Source organism: Apodemus sylvaticus, chromosome 19 (assembly GCF_947179515.1).
Source record: "Apodemus sylvaticus chromosome 19, mApoSyl1.1, whole genome shotgun sequence".
NCBI classification, from domain to species: domain Eukaryota; kingdom Metazoa; phylum Chordata; class Mammalia; order Rodentia; family Muridae; genus Apodemus; species Apodemus sylvaticus.
The window spans coordinates 32,007,242-32,025,798 of record NC_067490.1 but is presented as its reverse complement, the minus strand read 5'-3'; positions in this window follow the sequence as shown (position 1 = coordinate 32,025,798).

The following is an 18,557-nucleotide window of genomic DNA, read 5'->3' as shown; positions in this document are numbered from 1 at the left end:
GTTACTTGGCCTTTTTCTCTTACTGCCTTTAGTATTCTTTCTTTGTTTAGAACATTTGGTGTTTTGATTATTATGTGACGGGAAGTATTTCTGTTCTGGTCCAGTCTGTTTGGAGTTCTGTAGGCTTCCTGTATATTCATGGGCATCTCTCTCTTTAGGTTAGGGAAGTTTTCTTCCATAATTTTATTGAAGATGTTTGCTGGCCCTTTAAGTTGTAAATCTTCACTCTCATCTATGCCTATAATCCTTAGGTTTGGTCTTCTCATTGTGTCCTGGATTTCCTGGATATTTTGGGTTACAAGCTTTTTGCATTTTGCATTTTCTTTAACTGTTGAGTCCATGGTTTCTATGGAATCTTCAGCATCTGAGATTCTTTCTTCTATCTCTTGTATTCTGTTGTTGATATTTGCATCTCTGTCCCCTGATTTCTTCCCAAGGCTTTCTATCTCCAAAGTTGTCTCCCTTTGAGTTTTCTTAGTTGTTTCTACTTCTGATTTTAGATCCTGGATGGTTTTGCTTATCTCCTTCACTTGCATGTTTGTGTTTTCCTGTAATTCTTTAAGAGATTTTTGTGTTTCGTCTTTCATGACCTCAGCCTGTTGACCAAAGTTCTCCTGTATTTCTTTAAGAGATTTTTGTGTTTCTTCTTTCATGACCTCAGCCTGTTGACCAAAGTTCTCCTGTATTTCTTTAAGTGTTTTTTGCATTTCCTCCTTGTTGGCTTTTGTATTCTCCTGGATTTCTTTCAATGATTTTTGTGTTTCCCTTGCAAGGGCTTCTAACTTTTGATCCATTTTCTCCTGAATTTCTTTATGTATGTCCTTCATGTGTTCCTGTACCAGCATCATGACCAATGATTTTAAATCCAAATCTTGTTTTACTGGTGTGATGGGGTATCCAGGACATGTTGGTAGAGGAGAATTGGGTTCAGATGTTGCCATATTGCCTTGATTTCTGTTAGTGACGTTCCTGCATTTGCCTTTTGCCATCTAGTTCTCACTGGTGTTAGTTTATCTTGTCAGTGCTGGACTCACCAGTGCAAGCTGCCCCTTCCCAGTTGGCCTCTGGTGCACAGCTTACCTCCTGCACTGCTTGTAGACAGTGTGCTGCTGCCCAGGCTGTTCTGATCCCAAAGCAGGCACCCAAAGGCTCCCGCTGGGGCCCGCTGGATTCACTGGAGCACACCGACTTCTCCCAGTTGGCCGCCCGGAAGCCCAGCTAGCCACTTGCAGGACTTGGAGATGTAATGCTGCCGCCCAAACTGATCTGGATCCGGAAGCGGAGAGAGTAGAGCTAAGGGCTTCTGCCTGAGGCCTTGCCCCAGATTGTGTCTGTGGACCAGATGGAGCCTGTGTGCACCCCCAGGGAGTGCCGACGGTGTATGCTACTGTGACCTCCCCTGTGTTCTGCTCACTCCGCTGGGCAGCCGATCCGCCAACCGGGCTGTCGCACACAAGGTTAGCCTGGCCGCCCAGTCCCTGAGTCCAGGCAAAAGCCTGGGAGGCCAAGGTCCGAGCAAAGTTCCCCTAGGGCTATGACTGTTAATTGGGTCCGCCAGGTGACTAGGATGGCGGGCGTGCGCGCCTGCGCTCCCTGAAAGCGCCTGGAGAGTCTTCTTTGCTAACAATCACCTGGGCGGGTTGACTCACAGATGGCCCACCAAGCCGCCCAGTTCTTGGGGTCAGTCCTGTGCCTTTTGGGGCCTGGACCCCCGCTTTGTTAGCCTTAGGCTATGCCTGTTACAGGCCTGCCCGCCTGAGCTCTCTGTCGTCCTGCAGGCAAAATGGCGGCGGCGCGCTCGCAGGCCTGGGCAAAAAACCTCCTGGCTGGGTTGGCACCCCGATGGCCCCCCGACCCGCCCAGGGCCTGGGTACAGGCCAACGCCCGTCGGGCTCAGACCACCGCGGTATTGGCCTCGGATTATGTTTGTGTACCTCAGTCTGTCTGATCCCTGGAGTATGGAACCAAGATGGATGCACCTCTCCTGACTGGTGGGAGGCCGAGTTCTGAAGTGGCCTCCGTGCAGGAAAGGCGCCGCACAACTGCAGCTGCTTACTGCCCGGCTGGTCAGCGAAGGTCAGTGGTCGTGGGCACAGGGCCTAACTGGTCCCTGTGACGCCTTGGTTCCACTGCTGATGGCCCTTCAGCTGGAGCAGCCACTGCTGCCACTGCCGCTGCCTCCGCCGCCGCCGCCGCCGCCGCCCCGCCAAATATATGGCTTTGTGCTCTCTTAAGGTCTGTATATCATCTGCCCAGGATCTTTTAGTTTTCATAATCTGTGTTGAGAAGTCTTATAATTCTGATAGGTCTGCCTTTATATTTTACTTGACCTTTTTCCTGTACTGCTTTTAATATTCTCTCTCTGTTTTGTGCATTTGGTGTTTTGACTATTATGTGACAGGGAAATTTCCTTTCTGGTCTACTCTATTTGGCATTCTGTAGGCCTCTTGTGTGTTTATGAGCATCTCTTTCTTTATGTTAGGAGAGTTTTCTTCTATAATTTTGTTAAAGATATTTGCTCTATAAGTTGGAATTCTTTACTCTCTTCTGTACCTATTAGCCTTAGGTTTGGTCTTCTCATTGAGTCCTTGGTTTCCTGGATATTTTGGGTCAGGAGCTTTTTGCATTTTGCATTTTCTTTGACTGTTGTTTCAATGTTTCTATGGTATCTTCTGCACCTGAGATTCTCTCTTCTATCTCTTGTATTCTGTTGGTGATGCTTGCATCTATGACTCCTAATCTCTTTCCTAGGTTTTATATCTCCAGGGTTGTCTCCCTTTGTGATTTCTTTATTGTTTCTATTTCCATTTTTAGATCCTATTAGGTTTTGTTCAATTCCATCACCTATTTGGTTGTATTTTCCTGAAATTCTCTAAGGGATTTTTGTGTTTTCTCTTTAAGGGCTTCTAGTTGTTTATCTATGTTCTCTTGTAATTCTTTAAGTGAGTTATTTATGTCCTTCTTAAAGCCTTCTATCATCATCATGAGAAATTATTTTAAATCCAAGTCTTGCTTTCCTGGTATGTTGGAGTATCCAGGGCTTGCTGTGGTGGTAGAACTGGTTTCTGATGATTACATGTTGCCTTAGTTTCTGTTGCTTATGTTCTTGCCTCTGCCTCTCACTGTCTGGTTATCTCTAGTGTTAGCTGTACTTGCTGTCTCTGAATGTGGCCTGTCCCTTCTGCAAGCCTGTATGTCAGTACTCCTGGGAGACCAATTCTCTCTGAGAAGAATTTGGGTATGGAGTACTGTGGTACAGGGTCAGCTCCATATTGTATATGAAAACTGGAAGGATCCTGTCCCTAGCTGCTCCTCAGTTCTATGTCCTGAGGGCTCTGGGCAAGTCCCTCTTAGGCCAGGAATTTGAGCAGAAATGGTAGTTTTACCTGTGCTTACAGGTGTGTCCACACTCCTGGGAGACCCGCTCTCTCCTGGTGATATTTGAGTATGGAGCACTGTGGCACATGAACAGCTCCAGGTGCAGGCAGAAACGGGAAGGATCTTCTTTGCTGTGTCTGCTGCTACTGTTTATATAAATGTTAACTGAAGGCATGCACAGGAACATTGCTCCTTTGGAGATGTTCCGGGAAACAGAGAAGAAAACACATGCAATAATGTTCCAAGTTGTAGGGAATTTTCTTTCTTCATCTTCCTATGTTTTACCCTGAATATTTGTACAGCCTTCTATCTGAAGAAGTCTGATGGCTACTCAGTCACTGTACATGGCACAGTTCAGTTTGTTAACTGATTTTGAAAAGTTTCCCTTTCAAAAATAATACACCTTTAAACTGTAGTCTTTTATTTCTGATAGTCCATGGAAAGAAGACTTTACTGTCACAAGAATGGGAAAAATAAAAGCGTGAGGCTGTCAGATTGTTCACATTGGTTCTAGAGTGTAGTGTCTGAAAATGAAAGTCTAATGCAGAACTTCCAGTCAAAGAGGGTGACACTAAATCCTTTACAGGGAATAGGATGGAACAAAGTCACTGGCCTTCTTTATCATTCATAGAGCATGCATTATGAAGCAGGTAGCTTTCTGACTCATTTCCCCCAAAAGATTAGCCTGTAAAGCAGTGATTCTCAGTCTCCCTAATGCTGAAACCCTTTAATATAATTCCTTATGTTGTAGTGACCTCAACCATAACATTACTTTGGTTTCTACTTCATAACTGTAATTTTGTTACTGTTAAAATTATAATGCAAATATCATTGCTTTCCAATAGTCTTAAGTGACCCCTGTAAAAAAAAATCAAAAGAATTAACGATCCCCAAAGGGGTTTTGACCCACATGTTTGAGAACTGCTGCTACTACTCTATGCTGCATGCTACTACTCTAGTTGGTAGCATGAGATTAGAATTAGAATAGGAGTGAAAAGGGGGTGAATGATTTGGAAATCTGCATTTTTATAGAGCCAGGTTTGGAGCAATGTACCATGCACGTAAACTGACTGGGTACATTTTAAATGTGGGAAGTAAAAGAAGTAAAACCATTATGATCCTTCCCTGAATATAATGGGTCTATTAGAATTCGAGCCTATTATAGGTAGTGCTTTAACTTTATAAAAGTATGTGTAGCAGCATCTCAGAACATCCTTGGACAGCTGGAGTCCTGACTATGGACCTGCTGCACACAGCCAGGCTTGGGATCATTTAACGGGACTGGGATTTCTATCCCCTCTTAGACATTCTCTATCTAGAATTTGAAAATCTCACTTATTTGGAAGACTTAAGTACTGTGCCCATGTTTAGAGTCATGTGAACACCATGCTTGTTTATCAGTTTACTTGTTTGTAGACACAGTTGCAGATCATGTAAGATATCTGCCTTCCCATCATCCTTTGAGGCCATTGAATTGCAAGACTCTTCATTAGCTAAAGCCTATCTCCCCCCCTAAAAGCTACATCTACTTTTAACTTTTGTTTCCCAATTTTAACTTTGCCATAACTTAAGAAGTCAGTAGGGCAGGAAAGTAATTTCCCAAGGGCCTGAGGAATGAGACCCTACTGAGTATAAAAAAGTAGTCACTGTTTACAGAGCTTTGCAGTTGATCCCTAACAAAGGTAGTCTAAATTCTAGAGGGAGTTTATGCATTCTGTGCCCTTCACTAACCAAACACCTTTAAAAACAAATCTATTTTACTAGGAAAAAAAGCAAAAGAACTTTTCTATCCTATTTTAAATAAAACTTCCCATAACCAAAGAACTACAGTACTATAAGAGTTGGTAAAATCAGAAAAACAAAACATAGAATAGTGTTCTCAAGGTGTCTTGTGACAAAGGAGAGGAACATCTGAGCAGAATACCAAGTTAATATATGTGCATTTCCAGCATTGTTTAAAAGCATCTGAATTTCAGAATAGCATGTTATTTTCAGGTATTTGAGTAATGATATTTTTATATACTCGTGAGATGGATGCAATAGCAGAGAAGGAAGTTATCAAAAATCTGGTATCCTTAAAGCTTAACTGCTCAGAACTTTTTTCCTAAAGATAAGTGCACAGCAAACAATTGCATTTCCCAAACCATGTTATGAGGCAAAGGAAATTTTCTGCAACACTGTGAAGCTCAACTTATGAGATTCACTTTCAGCTTGGCCTATTCTGTTCTCTTTCCCCTTCTAAAAGCCACCTTGTGCCCAAAATGGCATTGTTTTCATGGATCACTGAATAACTGCCTGGGGACAAGCCCACTTCCGTTTACTTCTACTCCAGATTTTGAGTAATGCTGATGTGGAAATTTATATGAGCAAGAAGTAAAATTGCTAAATCTTAGAGGTCAGTTTTAGCAGCTTGTATTGGTGGTACCAAATGTGGAAGCAATACAGGCAGGCTTATTGAAGTCCATATTTGAGTGTTTATCATTTGGGTTTTTTTTTTAATTTTTTCTTTATTGATATATTCTTTATTTACATTTCAAATGATTTCCCCTTTTCTGGGTCCCCACTCCCCGCAAGTCTCATAAGCCCTCTTCCCCCCTCCCCTGTTCCTCCATCTACCCTTTCCCACTTTCCTGTTCTGGTATTCCCCTATACTGATGTACTGAGTCTTTCCAGAACCAGGGGTCACTCCTCCGTTCTTTTTGGACCTCATTTAATATGTGTATTATGTCTTGGGTATTCATAGTTTCTAGGCTAATATCCACTTATCAGTGAGTGCATACCATGATTGATCTTTTGAGACTGTGTTACCTCACTTACTATGATGCTCTCCAGCTCCATCCATTTGTCTAAGAATTTCATGAATTCATTGTTTCTAATGGCTGAATAGTACTCCATTGTGTAAATATACCACAGTTTTTGTATCCATTCCTCCGCTGAGGGACACCTGGGTTCTTTCCAGCTTCTGGAGCATGTGTCCTTATTGCATGCTGAAGAATCCTCTGGGTATATGCCCAGGAGTGGTATAACAGGTCCTCAGGAAGTGTCATGCCCAGTTTTCTGAGGAACCACCAGACTGATTTCCAAAGTGGTTGTACCATCTTGCAATCCCACCAGCAGTGGAGGAGTGTTCCTCTTTCTCCACATCCTCGCCAACACCTGCTGTCTCCTGAGTTTTTGACCTTAGCCATTCTGATAGGTGTGAGGTGAAATCTCAAGGTTGCTTGATTTGCATTTCTCTAATGATTAATGATGTTGAACATTTCTTAAAGTGTTTCTCAGCCCTCCAAAGTTCTTCATGTGAAAATTCTTTGTTTAGCTCCATACCCAATTTTTTAATGGGGTTATTTGGTTCTCTGGGTTCTACCTTCTTGTGTTCTTTGTATATATTAGATATTAGCCCTCTGTCAGATTTAGGGTTGGTGAAGATCCTTTCCCAATCTGTTGGTTGACATTTTGTCCTTTTGTCAGTGTCCTTTGCCTTACAGAAACTTTGTAGCTTTATGAGGTTCCATTTGTCAATTCTTGATCTTAGAGCATAATCTATTGGTGTTCTATTCAGGAACTTTTCCCCTGTGCCCATGTCCTCAGGGGTCTTCCCCAGTTTCTTTTCTATTAGTTTCAGTGTGTCAGGTTTTATGTGGAGGTCCTTGATCCATTTGGAGTTGAGCTTAGTACAAGGAGATAAGAATGGATCGATTCACATTCTTCTGCATGCTGACTTCCAATTGAACCAGCACCATTTGTTGAAAAGACTATCTTTTTTCCACTGGATGCTTTCAGTTCCTTTGTCAAATATCAAGTGACCATAAATAGGTGTGTTGGTTCATTTCTGGGTTTTCAATCCTATTCCATTGATCTGCTTGCCTGACATTGTACCAATACCATGCAGTTTTTACCACTATTGCTCTGTAGTAAAGTTTGAGGTCTGGGATACTGAATCCCCCTGAAGTTCTTTTACTGTTGAGAATAGTATTAGCTATCCTGGGTTTTTTATTATTCCAGCTGAATTTGAGAATTGCTCTTTCCGGCTCTATGAAGAACTGGGTTGGGATTTTTATGGGGATAGCATTGAATCTGTAGATTGCCTTTGGAAAGATGGCCATTTTAACTATATTAATCCTGCCAATCCACGAGCATGGAAGATTTTTTCATTTTCTGAGATCTTCTTCGATTTCCTTCTTCAGAGATCTGAAGTTCTTGTCATATAGATTTTTCACTTGTTTGGTTAGAGTCACCCCGAGATACTTTATGCTGTTTGTGGCTATTGTGAAGGGTGTCATTTCCCTAATTTCTCAGTCTGCTTATCCTTTCAGTATATAAAGGCTACTGATTTGCTTGCGTTGATTTTGTAGCCAGCCACTTTGCTGAAGTTGTTTATCAGCTGTAGGAGTTCTCTAGTAGAGTTTTTTGGGTCACTTAAGTATACTATCCTATCATCAGAAAATAGTGATAGTTTGACTTCTTCCTTTCCAATTTGTATCCCTTTGACCTCCTTATGTTGTCTAATTGCTCTAGCTAGGACTTCAAGAACTATATTGAAAAGATATGGAGAGAAGGGGCAGCCTTGTCTAGTCCCGGATTTTAGTGGGATTGCGGTTTGTCTGCCAGTCCGCCGGACGTGGGCCCTGTGTGTTTATCATTTTTTAATAATTATCTACATATAATGTACAAAAAAACCCACAAAACACACTAATACAGAATTTCATGCTTTCTACTGATAATTTGAGAGCTACTATATAAGACCTAGTGTGGAAAACTGAATGATTTACATAATGTCAGTTACAATACTTCTTAGCTACATCTTCATTCTGCTTAATGAGAAAAATAAAAGCTAAGCTATTCAGTTTAATATGATATGAAAACTGTGATAAATCATAACTGTTAGCAATAAAGCACTTTCAAAAGGAAAGAGGAAGAAGCTCAGATATAAATGGTAGATGGACTGAAGAAGTGGCTTATTTCTTTCAAGTACTTACTGATCTAGCAGAGAAGCTGCACTTAATTCACAGCCTCCATAGGCAGCTCACATATAAATAGCAGCACATAACAACTTGTGAGGAGAGAAAATTAGGAAACTATTCTAATGAGCCAATAGTTAAGGGTGGAAATAATGCTTAATATTTTGATAGGGGGGAAGTGGATAGAGTATTCTCAGAGGCAGGAGCTCAGAGGCTAGGAACTGACTAAACCTTGGAAAATAATCAGTATGAGTCAGAGGAGAATGAAATCAAGATAATTTGCTATCAGCAATTGCCAACAATAGAGTGGATGAATTTATATTGGGACAAGAAATGAATGAAGCTGAAGACTTTGAGCAAGACAAGATATATTCTAAATGTTGTTTAAAAAGTGAAATTGTTGGTAGGATGTAACTAGAGAAAATAGTTAATGTCATGAGAAACTCTAAAACATAAATGGACATAACTGCCCAGCAAATGTAGACTAATTTGATTAATTTTTTTCTTTGTTGTTATTTTATATTTTTGGTTGTGAGCCTTGCCTTTAACAACTGAGCCATCTCTCCAGCCCAGCTGTTGTTATTTTAAAGTGCAAGCTATTTTGACAAAGGAACATGTTTCAGTAAGGATTAAGTTGAACTAGGAAAAATTATTAACCACATTTTTACTACCCTAAATTAAACACAAAACTGTTAATATAATTATAAACCTGTAGTCATATTTAATATTGCTAAACTTGTTACATACCAATGTTTCTATAATTCTAGAATATGATATATGATAATTAAGAATCTCATGGAACAAAAAATTCAATGAATGCACATGGGAGTGTTTTGACAATTATTTTGTTTTTAAGAATGCTGTTTAGTGTAGTGTCACTGTTACTATTCATCAACAAACTATAAAATACATCAATTAAATATAATTACCTCAGCACTGACTGTCCAGAAATTCCATTCTGTACAGATAGATGCTCTGCATTATGACAAATCTATGCCTAATGAGGAAACACAATTTGGGATAAGTTGGAAAATATCTTATAGGTCCACTAATAGTAGCATGACAGTATACTATCACCATAAATCTCAATGTTTTAGCAAAATCTAACGGTACTGTGTATTTCTCTTCATATTATTGTTTGGCACTCTTTGGGTAGATTCTAACAAAGTCAGTGAAAAAGACAGTTTAACTAGTGAACCACCCAGGTCCATCTTTTAAAGCCCTCACTTTGTATCATTCTTTTTTCTACACAGCTCTCCATATAACGTGTTTAAGGGCTCTGTTCCCTTACCACCGCATGAGTGCCTTCCATTTGAAGGTGAGCAATCTCAGGGTTTCATTCAAACTTTTGACAAAGTTTGTGTCTACTCTATCCCTTGTGGATATAAAAAAATTCCTGTATTTTTCTGCATTAATATTTCTCTGTTAACAAATTCTGTGTAGCCACCAGAAATTAGAAATCCATGAAAAGCAGCAAGGGGACTTGAGCATTTGGGTTATTCCCTGAGATCTTCCTTTCCTGGAAAGTGAGTAAGTCTATTAAATAACAAGCATGAGGGTAAACCCTATTAAGTAGAAGTGGAAGCCAAGATCATCCACAAGGATCGTAAAGGATTTGAAGGTAGAGTGAAATTCAGTGAAGTAATCCAGAAGCTTGAATCTCAGAAAAAATAGAGAAACTTAATTGGCCTCTACTGGCTTTTATGATATAATTTTCTTTAATGAAAATTATATGTAATATGAAACATGAATTCTTAAGAAGAGATTCACATTGGATACTTAAGTAATGTGGGTTTTTTTTTTTTTTTGGAAGAGCTGATGAATTAATCATGGTGTCCCACAAAAGCAGAAGTAACTTAAAGGCTGGCTGGCTCTCCATACAAAAAATTCCACCAAGGACTTTTCATCTACAATGTCAGTCGAAATAGTCCTTGTCTATTTTTAGGTTAATTTTTAGAAAAACGTCAAGTATTGAAAAGATTAGTTGAGATTAAAACAAAAGTAAATAACAACAACAGAAGAACCTATATCCATCTTTTCTTCTACAATGACAGGTTACCAGATTGCAAAAGGTGATTTAGAATTCTTTCTTGGCACTGGAGAGGTGGCTCAGCAGATAAGGACACACGATGCTCTTCAGAGGACATGAGTTTGATTCCCAGCACCTCTGTCAACAAGCTAACAATCTCTTTTAACTCTAGTTTCAGATTATAAAATGTCCTTTTCTTGCCTTTACAGGTAACTGCACACACACACACACACACATACACAGACACCCTTTTTAAAACTTATTAAAATATTTTCATACTTAAAAATATGTCCCAACTAAATATATATATATATATATATATCAATAATACATTTGGGCCCTCAATTCCTTGAAAACTTTTTGTTGTTTTAGTGAAGTCCCTCTTTGCTATTCCAGGAAAATGAGATGATACAAACAATATCTTTACTTCCTTGAATACATGAAAATTTATAAACACTAACTAGAGAAAATGTTATTTGCCATTTATAAATAAATAACTCAAACATCATGATAAAGTCTGTATAAAATTACCATTAATCATACTCATTTATAATGCATTCTTAAATGTTTCCTTCATATTTGGTGGAGGCAAAATAAGAAAATCTGGGAAAGGATGGTGTTGACTCAGTGTGCTGACCTATGAGGGACATCTGTCTTGGAGACTAAGGATAAAAGTGCTGTCTAGTCATTCTCTCCCTAATTAATCATCTATCTAATTCATGATGGCTCAGCCTGAGGACACCAAGGAATAGCAACCTGCTGGAAGAAACTTGATAATATCAACATAAATATCAGGAAAGTATTCCTTTCTCTTTATAAAGAACCAAAGTATATACAATTAGTAATTCAATGCTAGGAATTATAGATCCCAAAGGATAATCAACAAGTGAAGATGAATGTCAATTAGACCCTGGAAATTGCAAGTCACCGAATTTTAAAATTCTGTTCAAGCAAATATCATAGTGATAGCAGATAGGTGCATAAAGAGCAATATGATGTGTTTTATTTTCTATAAGAACAACTATCAAATTTTTGTTAACATTTAAGAAATTTAGTAGAGATTTGGCTATCACAAACAAGGCTGCTATGAACATAGTGGAACATGTGCTCCTGTCACATATTGGGGCATCAAGTGTGGTACAGCTGGATCTTCAGGTAGATCTAGTTCCAATTTTCTAAGGAATCTCCAGATTGATTTCCAGAGTGGTTGTACCATTTTGCAATCCTACCTGCAATGGAGGAGTGTTCCTCTTTCTCTACAACCTTGTCAACATGTGCTATCACCAGAACTTTTGATGTTAGCCATTCTAATTTGTGAAAGGTGGAATCTCAGGGTCATTTTAATTTGCATTTCCCTCATCACTATGGACTTTGAATATTTCTCTAAGTGCTTTTCAGCCATTTGAGATTTCTCTGTTGTGAATTCTCTATACATTTTTGATAGGGTGGTTAGGATGCTTCTTGAATTATTTATATATTTTAAATGGACACAAATCTACCTAAAACATGATGGGAGCTATAATTAATGCAAAGGCTAGTAGGCAAAGATGAAAAATGCTTTTGATGAAGGGGAAATCATTTGAAATGTAAATAAATTATATCGAATAAAAAAAAAGGCAAATAAAACTTAGTTTTTACAATAGTGAATAAAACTGTAAAATTCCATAAAAAATGGGGAGGGAATCAAAAATTACATAGAAAATAGCAAAAATAAAAAAGGTACTAAGAGACAGTAATAGGCACATTAATGAAGAAATTAGAATAATAGAAATAAGAATTGAAAGGAAAGATATAGTTTTTATAAAGTTTACCAAATGGAACAGTAATCTGACAGTATAAATATTTATTTATTTATTTATGTATATCAAATATATTACCTTGTGATAAAATATTTTTTCAACTACAAGAAACACCTTACAACTGTTGGAAGAGACAGAAAATTAATAATGTGGAAGCCAAAACCAAATTACTGTGAGCTGTTTCCACTGTAATTCTAATGTTTAGGATGATGCCTACCAAGCACCATTTAAAAAAATGTGATAATTTAACACATTGGTGACATGCCTCTAGTCATTAATGAACAATTACAAAGAAGTTCCAGAAAAAATGAGTTATTAAACCTCTAATTCATTTTAATAACATTTATTTTACTTTATTTATGTGTGCAGTATTTATTGACAATATCAACATTCCACAAAGACTTCTGTCTCCTCCTACATCCCAGGTGCCCCTACTAACATAACACATCCTAACATCAACTCTTTCCTTTCCCTTTCTTTACATTTCTTTTTTCTTTCTTTACATTTCTTTTTTCTTTCTTTCTTTCTTTCTTTCTTTCTTTCTTTCTTTCTTTCCTTTCTTTCCTTTCTTTCTTTTCTTTCTCTTCTTTCTTTCTTTCTTTCTTTCTTTCTTTCTTTCTTTCTTTCTTTCTTCCTTCCTTCCTTCCTTCCTTCCTTCCTTCCTTTCTTTTCTGTCTGTCTGTCTTTCTTCCTTTCTTTTTTCTTTCTTTGTTTCTTCTTTCCTCCCACCCTCTCCCTCCCTCCATCCCTCTCTCTCCCTCCTCCCCCATCTTATTTGTTTATTTAATCCCACAATGGGTCATTTAGCCCTACCTGGCTTCATACTGTGCAACTGAGGATGCCTTTAAGACATTAGGTCCAGTTAGTACTGCACTTGTGGATTCTGATGTGCCTGGTTATGGGGCCATCACCTGTAGCATGGGAAACATGTTGGTGGTGGTATTACCAAATAAATATGATTCTTCCTCACCCATCAGCCACCAAATGCCAGTAGACCTTCAGCTACTGATGAGGCCTCATAAACACCTCTCCTACCCATGTTAGAATTTTGACTGGTTTGATCTGATGCCTTTTTGGATTTTGAACTTCAATGGACATATTATATGCAGAAGAACATTTGATAGAACTCCCTATACTCGGGACCCCAGTTTCTTTCTTCCTTAATGTTTCAAGAGCTTGTGGGTGTAGATATATGATGTCTCATTCAGGGCTGAGCACTCGCAATAATTTGCTCTCAATCATGAGATTCTTCCAAAACAACTGTATATATAACCAAGCCTAACCAAAGTTAGAGGGAGCAGAGATCTATAGGCATAAGTCATGTTTTTGTATTCAATATACCACTTTATAAAGTATACACTATTATTTGACTGTTCTACTTGATACTTGCATTTTCAATATTTCCTTAAGAATTTTACTCTTGTTTTTCTAAATATGGCTTTTTATGGTATTTCTATTCTTTGCATTAGCACTCACATTATTTAATCTTTTAAAATATTTTTATCCAGGCATAAATACAATGTGTTTGAATCAAATCTATACTCTATTCTTTCCTATACTACACCACAGTACCACTTTTACCTCCCACTTTCAAATGCCATCTCTCTCTCTTTTTATTATAATACCAACTGAGTCCATTTATTGCTACATGCATGGGTGTGAGGTCATTGACTGTAGCATAGGTATCCTCTCAGGATACACATTCTTAAAGAAAACTTGCTCTCCCTCTCCCAGAAGACATCTGTTGCCAACATCTACTCCTCCTTGGTTATGTTTGAGACTTCATGTCCCATCCCAATCTCCAACCATGTTGGGATTTTGGCTGTTTAAGATTATGGTTTCACTTATTGTGGGTTCATATGGGTAACTGTACTGTCATAACTGGCAAATACTATTTTATTACCAAGATATATTCCCTGTGGTTCCTACAATAATTCCACCTCTCTTATGATGATCCCTAAAGCTTAAAATTGGAGTATTTGGTATAGACATCCCACTTAGAGCTAAGTACTCCACCATCTCTTATTCTCTGCACATCCACTACAAAAAGAAGGTTCTCTGATAAGAGGTGCATTAATTTTTGTATATAGGTAACAAACAGCTAAATAGTAATAGGCTTTTTATTATGGAAAATGACATAGCAGGTCATTTTAGGGGGATACCCACTTAATTGTAACAGGCTGGGATCCATCTTGTGGAGTGACATTTAAATCCGGTGAAAAACTTGATGAGCCACTCCCATAAAGGTGTGTTATAATTGTACCTGTGAGTACATCCTGCTAGGCCATTATTTCAGTTTACAGCGCTCACAGCTGGGTAAGACTGTTAATAACTTTTCTCCCAGAGTAGCATGTGTAGAACCATCTAGCATTATGAAAGTTAGGTAGTAAGAATGAAGCTTTTACATACGTACCCACTTGATTTTTCCATGCCCTCTAACTCAGGTATGTGGTGTCTTTAGTAATAGAACCTTACCATCAAGTTATGGAGGGTAACCAATAGCAATGCCAATAAACTGTAATATTTGAGGATTTATGGGATCATCCTGACCAACCACTCCAAAAGAGGCAATGGATATCTTGCACTAAACCTTTTATTTGATAACCTATCATGTCTTGGTGAGGCATTATTCCCCCTTATAGGATTAATCTATGCAACCCCCTTTGGTATGTATATGAATATATTTTAGGAGGATCCTAGAACAGTGGGCTTCCACATGGTATTTTCAAGTGTTGTTTTTTAAAGATTAATTTTATTATTTACTGACATGTTTGCATAGTCTCTCTATGTATGCATATATATATATATATATATATATATATGTGTGTGTGTGTGTGTGTGTGTATGCATATGCACCAGGATGCCTGCAAAGACCAGAAAAGGTTTTTTTTGCTCCTGGGAACTGAGGATACTTTTCCAGCCCTCCCTAATTCATAATAATAGGCAAATAAAATATTCATCTACTGCTGAAATAAAAGACAAAGATTATATATATATATATATATGTGTGTGTATATATATATATATATATGAAGTCAGCAAAAAAAGTAATTAATCTTTTAATAACAATGGAGTGTTGGAGTCTTTTGCCAATTGCACCATCACTTTTTTTCAGTAAGGTCACAGTATATAGCAGAGAGGAGGCACTAATAAAAGATAACTATATGAAAATACTTGAATATAAGTTGAGTAATTTAAATTAGAGTTAAAAGCAGAATATAATATAAATTATTCAAAATCAGATATTTATTTTTAATACTGAATAAACAGTCCACTAATACAATTTGGCAAAGACTGAAAGATGCATCTGAAGAAAGGCAATGAGGTAATTCAAAGGTAATACAAACCACAACATGTATTATATTCTCTTATAACAAGGAAGTATGTGTTTAAATATTACGTTAATATGTTTAGTAACAATCACAAATGGAACTTAAAGGAGGAAGACTTTGGCCTACCTATTGTTACAGATTATAAATACAGATGAATTTTTATATAAATTGGTGGCACTGAAAAAGCAAGCATTATTAAGGAAAATAATCTACAAAACATTTTCTTTTAAAATAAAAATATGAATCAATTAAGCTATGATGCAACTATATATTATTCTGTTAAAAATTAGTTCTACCACACGAACAAAACACATAAATGAAAGTAGCAAATCTGAAAATTTATACACTATATAAAAACTACAGTAATCACAGAAGTAAGAAACTGTAGTTTTAATATGCAAAAGGGTAGAAAATATGGAAACTGACACTAAGTATTGACTTTTAAGCTCCATGTACACACCGTAGCATGTATGTGCCCACATTTCTACAAAGATACATGCATTCATTACTCAATGCACACAAAGCTTGAAAGTAATTAAAATGATATAAAATAATAACCCCGATTGTTGGTTCAAATTCTACAAGCAAATGAAGCTCTTGATTATAGGAATGAAGGGGATTATAATTTAATGAGGGATATGCATTTATTTCTGCATATAAAGCAAACTGAGAATATTATAAGCAACAATACAAAATAAGAATTGAAGTCAAGGATAGTGGCTCAGATGTGATTCCAGCAATTGGGCTGCTGGAAGGCAGGATGATTATGAGTTCTAGCCCAGACAGGACTATATAACAAGACTATGACTAAACCACTGTAAGTGACCATTCTGCTGTCTCCACCACTTTATTCTTTGCAGATGATTGCTCTTGACAATGCTTCCTACTTGGGATATATATATATATATATATATATATATATATATATATATATATATATATATATATATATATAGTGGTCATTATCCATGGAAGGTCTATTTTAGTTTACATTTAAAACCCCATCATATGGAAGCTGTGCTTTGCTCATTTTCAGCTTTTTAATTTTTTTTTCATTTATCAGTAACCTAGAATCAAATCACCTTTCCTAACTATTCCTGCGTGCTAGACAAGAAAATATATATAATGTGAGACACACTAAAAGCCTTATCACAGAATTGTCCTTCAGAAGTATGCTTCTTCTGCACCTCCCAGCACAGGCAACATAGCTGTGGGCTTTCTTGCTCCAAAGATTAGCATTAGATCTAAGCTTTTGGAATAACCCTGACTCATGCACAGCCATTTGTATTCAGAGAACCACTTGTGTCATTGTACAGAATTCTGTTACTAATTATCATGCAATAATAAATGAACAGCACAAATGACACTCAAGTGGGTGAGCCTAGTAGCAGAAAGTTCAACAATTGTTGAAATTAAAAGCCAGGGTCTTCTCCCTCTGGATGGCTGCTGTGCATGTTCTGTTTAGACCCAGCCCCAACTCTCCCACCAGGGAATATCATTCGCAATTCATTTGACTTGGGTTCTTTTGCGATTTTATTTTCTTTACATAATGCATCTTTTTTTTCTCATCTCCAAATATATTTTACATACTTTATGCAACAACTGCATACCATTCTGTTTATGTAATGTAAGTGCTGTATATTAAAAGGAAAGGCTCTCCTTTGTGTAATGAGATTGTATTATGTATCATAATATATTGTATTATGTTTGTTTTCAATGCCCACAGAAGCACATCTTCTCCCTAAGCATAGATAAGCAGGGAAAAAAAGCCTAAGATTGGAATTGCCTTTGCAATGAAGTCATTTGAGAATGTACACTTTAGGTTCCTTTATTGGTTTAATGTTGTATCTGTTTGGTACTCATTTGTGTTGATGCATATGGGCCTTGGAATGCTAACACTAATTGTTTTCTATACTGTCCATATCATTATCATATATTCAGTTGTGGAATTTCAATGAAAAAGAATTTTATTATATGTCTATGGGACAGATACCACAGATTAGTACCAAATATCATTTTCTATTCAACTCTTGGTTTTCTTATTTGTTCCTTTTTTTAAAGGCATGATTTCCCAGACTCCTTTACAAGACTTAATCATGTGACAGCATATACCAATAATATAGAAAATAATGTGTGATGTGCCACATTTCTCTTTTCCTCTTCTAGCATAAAGAGTGGTTGCGAGGCCTAGAATAGTCAATGCATGATTATGAACCATCAGCAAAAGCAAAAAGGAAACCTGCCAAGGATCATAAGACAGAAGGCTGGAGAAAATTGGATCCCTAATGGTGTGGCTGAGCTTCAACAATCCTTATCTCCCAGCCCATTATGCAGAGAAAAGAACCCTTTATTTCTCTTAGAAACAGTTGGTCAGATTTTCTGTTATTTGCAGACAAAAATATTCCAGAATTCTTGTCTCCTCTTTTACTTTGATGTGTAGTCCACAATTCCTGTTAATGCTGCTGCTTCTGTCATAGCTCACTGTGACTTCCACTTCCCTCATGAGTTCACAATGCATGAATGCAAGGGATTGTTCTTGTTTCAATTTGTTAAAGTCCTTGCTGGCTTCCTTGTCTGTAATATCACAGAGCCCCCAGTTTCTTACATCTTGTTCCTTCAGATTATTTTTAGTAGGAAGCTCAAGATTGTTCCAGTAATGAATAAGACCACTCAAGTGACCCTTTGCCAACTCCTGTGTTAATTCTCATCAGAAAACTCTTCCACCAAACTTCGGTGTGTATGACCTGTGACTTTTCTGTCTTCCTCCATTTATAAAGGCAGCCAAATGAATGCCTTTAATCATTTCAGCACTCTGGATCTCATTCCCGGGCAGTGCTTTCATTGGATCCTTCGAGTCTTTCACGACATCATCTTTTCCTTGATGCTTCACACTGACTAAGCATTGGTGTCACATGTTTAGCATTTTGGTTATCATTACCACTATATTAACAGTAGCAATCTTTACTATCTTTATTTTTTTATTTCAGTATATACAATGAAATGGAAAACATATCAGTTACCCAGTAAATGTTGGAAAAACTGAATGGAGAAGTGAACTGCA